The sequence below is a fragment of the Sinocyclocheilus rhinocerous genome, unplaced genomic scaffold (assembly GCF_001515625.1).
Source record: "Sinocyclocheilus rhinocerous isolate Xijiao unplaced genomic scaffold, SAMN03320098_v1.1 scaffold204, whole genome shotgun sequence".
NCBI classification, from domain to species: domain Eukaryota; kingdom Metazoa; phylum Chordata; class Actinopteri; order Cypriniformes; family Cyprinidae; genus Sinocyclocheilus; species Sinocyclocheilus rhinocerous.
In genome coordinates, this window is record NW_015644006.1 from 253,457 (window position 1) to 261,663 (window position 8,207).

The following is an 8,207-nucleotide window of genomic DNA, read 5'->3' on the forward strand; positions in this document are numbered from 1 at the left end:
TTTTTTGTATACATGTTAGTAAGAATGTACACAGTTCCAACTATTTGTGCACTTCCCTTAATTCAAACCTCACATGTTCACAACGTGATTTGTCTGTGTGATGGGTTAAGATCAGGCAATAGACTTGTGAGAGGGCATTACATAAGGATGCTTTTGAGACCCATAAAACAAATAGAGCTTTGTAATTTCACTTAATTTTCAAGTGGAGCACATGCTTGAGTTCAAAGCAAGTTTACTTCACGATATTATACACTGTCTGCTGAGTGGCTTTGCTATATGTAGTGTTAGCCTAAAAATGTCTTTTAGTTAGTACAGTTTTTTTAAAGTGTGACAATTAAGTGACAGACTGTGTTATTTCATGCGTTATGTCTGCAGCCTGAAGGCAGTGGGTTGGTGTTGAGCGTTTTAGTACCACATGAACTGAGACGGCCTTCTCAGAAAGCTACAGTGTTGAGAGAGGTGTATTATGTGCAACATTCAGGTTCGAAGGAATCTCATTTATTTGAAAACATCAAGGATCATCATGGTGCCAGCTGTTTTTTCCACTAGTGCCTGCTCTGCCTTCTTTTCCATTTCAGTTGAGGAAAACTGATGTAAATCAAACAGCCATCTATCTGTTCTTAAAGACGCATTCCACAGCTCTATGCAGGTTTATTCATTGGCTAATACAAACATAACAAGAGTTCCACAGACACTTCCCCTTTGTTCGGTGGAACTTCAGAGGAAATTTATATGCTACAGAGTAATCTATATGGAATAACATATTTACATAGGGATCTTTATCATCTTCTGTTAAAGAAACTAATAATCAAAACTAATGAGAGATCCGTTATTACTGTTAAAGTCTACATGAAATGGCATTACAACCCAATTTGCTTCCATAAGCTGATGTATTTCCATGTGAAACATTATGTTTGTGGAAAAAATTGGGGCAGGAATTTATTTTATTCAGTGAGAGTTGATTGGATGCTGAAAAGTGATTGTTGTTATGATGCATTTAAGTCCTTCGTATTTACAAGTTGGGAAGAAGTAATTACTGTATAAAGTCAGGTGACTCTACTTCTATAACACTGTGAATAAAGACGGCAGAGTGAGTTTTTTTTTTATATCAATATGATTTGATATCAATAAAACATGTTGTCAGATTATATTTGTAAGGATCATTATTGCCGCTTCCATAGACATCGGTGTGTATTTTACAAACATAAACGTATTGTTTTGCCAGTACTTGTGTATTTAAATGTATGAAACCTGAAATAAGCATTATATGGATGAAAACATGCTAACAACATGCTAAGCATGTTAAAACATGCTAGCAACATGCTAATCATGCTAGAAACATGCTAGCAACATGCTAATCGTTTTAGAAACATGCTAGCAACATGCTAACCATGTTAAAAACATGCTAACGACATGCTAATCATGCTAACAAAATGCTAATAATGCTATAAACATGCTGGCAACATGCTAATCATGTTAGAAAACATGCTTACAGCATGCTAATCCTGCTAGAAACAGGATAACAACATGCTAATAATGCTAAAAACATGCTAGCAACATGTTAAATCATGTTAGTAATGTGCTAAATCATGCTAGCAACATGCTATCAACATCTATCTAATCTATGTATATAAACTTTCAATAATGCTAACCATGTTAAAAACATGCTAACGACATGCTAATCATGCTAACAAAATGCTAATATGCTATAAACATGCTGGCAACATGCTAATCATGTTAGAAAACATGCTTACAGCATGCTAATCCTGCTAGAAACAGGATAACAACATGCTAATAATGCTAAAAACATGCTAGCAACATGTTAAATCATGTTAGTAATGTGCTAAATCATGCTAGCAACATGCTATCAACATCTATCTAATCTATGTATATAAACTTTCAATCTTCAAGCATTTACAACTGCTTCAAACTTTCAGGCTAGGCTTTTTCAAGTCAACTGCAAAGTTTGTTTACAAACTTTACTTATCTAGTTGTATAATACTATCGTATTTTGTACATGAGGGATAATAATTTCATTCATTTCAGTCAACAGATGCGGCATCTACTGTGTCCGCCATTTTGTCTTACTGACAGAAACTCAGGAACTTTCCCACTTGTAATTACAACTTTGTGGTGGCATTCATGTGCGTTCAACACACAAATGCGATCTTTCCAACATCACTTGAACACATCATTACATGCTGTTAGCTATCCGTTAGCATTCACATTCATCTCGAAGGCAGTTCCTTGGCTGGCCTGAGACATGAGATTAATCAGATTATAATAAAAAATTTTGGATTTATAATGTTGCTTGCAAAAAAATAAATGAAACATGCTTTTTTGGGTCCCAGATGGTGTAGTTACACCATGTGCCAACAGGCGCTAATGTGGCTATGCTAACCAGCCAAACACAGAGGCTGTGTCCGAAATCGCCCCCTATACCCTTAAATAGGGCACTATTTGAGGGAACAGCCATTTTTAGTGGTGTCCGAAACCATAGTGGACGTTCTCGAGTGCACTCATTCAATACCACAATGCACTGCAAAAACGAGTGTACAACTGGTGCACACTCAACAGCTAGAGAATGCCCATAATGCACTGTGAGAGTCACGCGCCGAATGAATTCCCGCATCTCGCCAGAAGATGGCGCCCGCAGCTGAATAATCAATCCGTTCATTTTTACAAAGCGCTCATCCATGGCGTACAGCATAATGTACACACCGGGTATAAATGCATTGTAAATTGATTATTAAATTGTTTGATTAGGGTTTATACATAATTTCCGTGACAGAGTTCAAGATAAATCCTTTAATCTTACTACTGGAGCTGCTAGTTTGCTAGTTTCAAATGATTAATAAACAGCAAGCACAAACTATGCAAAAGCGTTATTCCTTCCGGTGCACTCAGTGTCCGAATTCACTACTCGTTTTCATTCACTCCTTCTAGTGAACTGAATTAGTGACCTAATGTAGGGAATAGTGAATGAGGGTATAGGGGGCGATTTCGGACACAGCCAGACCCTTTGACCAGCATGGAGGCAGGTGGTTAGCGAGGAGCACTTGAGAAATAGGATGGATTGGTGATGTCGACTGAAGTTGTTTCAGAGATGGAGCAAGTTAATGTGTTTTGATGAAAGATACGAAGACAAACATATTTTTCTTTCGAATAACATGCAATGATGAATCGTTCACAATAAAACCAGGAATGTGTATTAAGAAAATAAATCAAAGTAAGTCAATTTTCATGTCATGTCAGATCAGCAAAACACAATAAAGCAACAGCAATCATATCCACAGCAGCTGTAAAACGAGGTAAATGGTTTTAGCCTATTGGAGTTTATACACGTACATCAACTTGTCAGTTATAAGAGCAGCGCGCTGGAAGAAAGCAAACAAAACGGATACACTTCCACAGATGGCTGAAACGGTTACCTCTTGTTATTTGCAAATGAATTGAAGCAAACAAAGTACATTTCCCTCTTGGATTTCCTCTGTGCGAAATGACAGTTCAAGACTCCTGGCCGTGTTCATGGCTGCTCATTTTACAGAACTTATTTCCAGCAATGGGCTCTTCATTTGAAAATCAAATTGAGCAGGAGCAAGCCTCCTGGCGCTAGGAAATTATGAACAGGCTAATCGCTCTAAATCAGTTGTTATGCAAAGAAGACTGCATAATGATTATGACTCTGGTACATTCGAGTTTAAATGCTGGTTTCTGGGGCTTTGGTTGGCTTTTAAAGCAAGTAAGTTTAGAAACATTGGTCTGCTTGCTAAAACATCAACTTTGACCATGTATTTTTTTCACAATTAAGTACATAACAAGAGGTTATGAATAGGAGTGTCAATTTAATGCATCGATTTAGTGTGACTTAAAAATACAAACAATTAAAATAAGTAAATGTCTTTAAAATTATTACATTTTAAAAAACTGCAGAAACTGCTTAGGTTTGTTTTGTGCAACGCACATTTGGCAAGACTGATGCAGTTTTTGTTATGCAAAGAAGACTGCATAATGATTATGACTAATAATTATGATGGTACATTCGAGTTTAAATGCTGGTTTCTGGGGCTTTGGTTAGCTTTTAAAGCAAGTAAGTTTAGAAACATTGGTCTGCTTGCTAAAACATCAACTTTGACCATGTATTTTTTTCACAATTAAGTACATAACAAGAGGTTATGAATAGGAGTGTCAATTTAATGCATCGATTTAGTGTGACTTAAAAATACAATAAATTAAAATAAGTAAATGTCTTTAAAATTATTACATTTTAAAAAACTGCAGAAACTGCTTAGGTTTGTTTTGTGCAACGCACATTTGGCAAGACTGATGCAGTTTGGTGTAATTGATCTAATTGTTCATGCTTCAGCAACTTAACGATGAAAACAGATTGTAATGTATAATGCGAAAGCAAAATACTGTTGTTACTGTTACTTTGGGTGAAAACAACTTCTGTTAGCATCTATTTGGCTTGAAGTGAAAATATGTACTCTGTAATCTAATTGTTATCATTACTAAAATCTCCAAACCTATTTAGAAAAAAAAAAAAAATTTATCTCTTGAACCTATTGTTTATCCATTGAGTGTTGACTCGATGTTGAAAAGTGGGTGTTACATGCATGTTGTTAGCTATGCTTTAGCATCTCAAAAGGCAGTTTCTCAGCAGGATTGTGGTGTGGGACAAAGCATCTGCAATATAATGAAATATTTGGGATTTATATGTTGCTAGCAAAAAAAATAAATAAATACAATTCAGTGCAACATGGTTTTTTGGGTTCCAGTTGGTATAGTTACGTCATGTGCTAGCAGGTCAGGTATCTAGGCCAGCAGTTTTGCTTTCCTCTATAGTAGTTTATTCTATACGTTCACAACACAAAGAGGTGCCAATCTTACCAAGATCTGGTTTCAAATTATCTCACTAGCCTGCTACTATATGAAATAGTTTTTTTTTTCTTTTGCTCGAAGGGTTTGATGTCTTGTAGATAGATATGCATTAATATACTCGTATGATAGCACTGTGCAAGTTTAAATACATTTCCATACATTACGACCAGCCTGTAGTAGTGAATATGTGTGTTTTTATCATAGTTGAAGCATAACAGCTTCTCTCCTTCATTGGATAATTATAAAAAAACAGGATGTTGTTGGTAATGGAGAAATTAAGAGTGTATATGTCTAGATGTGTTTATGCAACGCTGTCTGGGTCTTTGGGAAAGTATGACGATAAAAACGGTCTGAGCCATTAAGATGAGCCACCTCCTGCTTTATTCATAAGATCTCATTGTCAAAGTATACAAGCATCCGCTATAGATTTTCTTAATGGGGGAGTGAGTTTGGATGTGAGCTACCCTCTTTTTTTTTGCTCTGCTTCTATTCCTGCAGTGCTGGGTTTCAATGTGCTGATTTTTGTGGCAATATGAGAGAAATACAGAGAGATTGCTGGATGGAGATGGGTGGAGGTTAGACAGTCTTTTTTATATTCCTCGGCCCAGAATGGAGGATGGAGTGAGGGCGTGTTATCTGATCTTTCTGTAATCTCATATGTCCACAGAGAGAGAACATCAATACCAGGCCTGTTTTTTTTAAATACTTTTTTTCTGTGTAAGGACTGGATGGTCCACATATAATCTGATAGCCCACTTGAATGCATAATGTCATGTTGTCTAGACTGCAGGCCCTCAGTCTTTTCTCAACTGCCAGACTGAAATATAGTCTTATATACAGATCAATAATTATAATAGATATTCTTTTTTATTATTATTATTTACTTTGCTGAAGGTAAGAGATATTGAATACAGAATGTCAATTCTAAAATTATGCCAAAAACTGTGTAGCGTTTTGCAACTAGGCAGAACACTCTTGCAATATAGCAACACTCTGGCAACCAAAGAGAATAACCTATAGCAACCAAATAGCAACTAGAGGTGCGTGATTATTGACAAAAAATGGTATCTCGATATCTATAGTGATTTTTTTTTTCTGGTAACGATAATTAAACAATATTTTGCTTAGTGTGTTTTTGTGTTGGTACCTTGGCAAGGAGACCGGTCATGTATAAATTAAACTAAAACTGCCAGTAGGTGGCGGCAAGTCCCTGTCTTGATGAGTGATTCATTGCATGATTCATTCAAATGATTTGTTCAAAACAGCTGACTCATTTAGAAATGAAACAAGCAAATGTCTTTATGAAAGGATCATTGAATCACTGACTCAAATTATTTGAACAAAACACTGCAGTGTTGCTCTGAGAGGCACGAATGTTAGAACTATTTTCGTCAGCAAAACAGAAAAAAAAACAGACATGTCTAAAATGTACCTTACTCAATATGAACTTCTTGTTTTTTGAACTGTTTTATAAAATTAATATCACATTTGCGATCATGCTCACACACTGATATTCAGGAAAAGAGTAGTCTTACTTGTGTGATATTGCTTAACTATATCATATTGTATAAATATATACAACAAAAACCCATATGGGATATTTTTTGCTTTCATAAATCAAGTTCAAATCAAATAAAGTTCTGTCATGAAACTCTAGATGGCGCAGGCTGATGGGTCCTTATAGCAAACCGATGATACTCACAATGTTGAACTACTTGGCACAAGCTGATTGGTTCATGTTGCATACACAGCCAATGAGGTTACTGCTTTACATTTAAATGGTTGATTAGCATTCACTAGAGCAGTTTGCAGTGCACTTTCAGAGTTCCTCTGAAACCCTCCACCTCCCCAGCTCCACCTTTATAGATCTGCTATGGGTTTGCAGCAAAACATCAACAGCAGCAGCGTAGCAGATCTATTCCACCAAGACCAAATACAATAACACCATCAAATCCATTACCATGATAAAATCTTGCTAGAGTTGTCATGACAGAACTTTATGGAATTATAGGTGAATTTTAACTGCACTCTTAAAGGTTTCATCACACAGTGAATGTTTTTGGACTCAAGTTTTTTGCATATAGTATAAATAAACTGCATACTCATACATTCTCTATATTGTCAGCTCGCACATCTTTAAAACAGCAATTATGATATTATCATAGATGATAAATATTGCACACCCCTAATTGCAACACTCTGGCAACCAAGCAGGACACTCTAGCAACCATATAGCAATGCTCTGGCAACCAACCAGAACAATCAAAAATGTAGTTGGATAACACAAGAGTGAACTTAACTTTACCCCTCTTCTTTTGTTTTCAGTAGACTACATTCATCAGGCTGAGTTTGGACACCCTCACGTCTAGACTACAAAATCCTAATGTAACATAATTCCCCATAATTCTTTGCAGTATAAACATGTGCTTCATTTAGACACCTATTGCAAAATATAGTAATTATATGATATAGTCATTATAAATTGGCCAGTGTCATAGTTTGTGTCTGCATACTAGACTAAATTAGCATGTCTGTCTACCTCCGACTGCATCTGCACTTCTATCTTGGCCACATCTTTATCTTGCACCTGCACAGTGTGTGTCACTCACTGGGCTATAAGTGTGTGTGTGTGCGTGCTGGTATGGATGTATACATTCATGCATTCGCCCACACGAGTGTGTTTCTCGACTGTGCAGGTGTCGGGGAGGCTTTTAATAATGCACAGTAAGCCTGCCTTGAAGCTGGCTGCTCCTGGTGCACAATATTCCTTGGCTCCCCGTGGATCTCCCTGTCAGTTTCTCTGCCTGGAGCCGTGTTGCCTTAGCCATCAGCTCTCCTGTCAATCGCTCTCCTGATGAAGCAATACTCAGACACCACAGGGTGTGAATTAAGGTGCAGGGCATTCAGTGCACTTCATATTCGCTTATATACCATATAAAACCTGCATGGCCATGAGATCTGGTTTGTGAAATCTTTATTTGCAATAGATATTTTGCATCAAAATGTAATAAACTGCTTTGATCACTGATGAAAAATGTAATTATGAGGTGAACTATGCCTTTAATGCCATACGATATCTTTATCGCTATTGTACATTCTATACAACTATAATAAAACTATACAAAACAAATTGGTGCAGAAATTCAGCTCAGAATTTTACTAAGAAATTACTAGTACATTTAAAAAACAGTTGCAGAAAAACGTCAAGTAACTGTGGAAGCCTGTTTCTGCCACATACTAAAAAATTTAAAGGTAATAGCAACTTTTCATCTCACAATTCTGAATAATAAACTCAGAACTGCAAGAAAGTCATAATAACCTTTTTT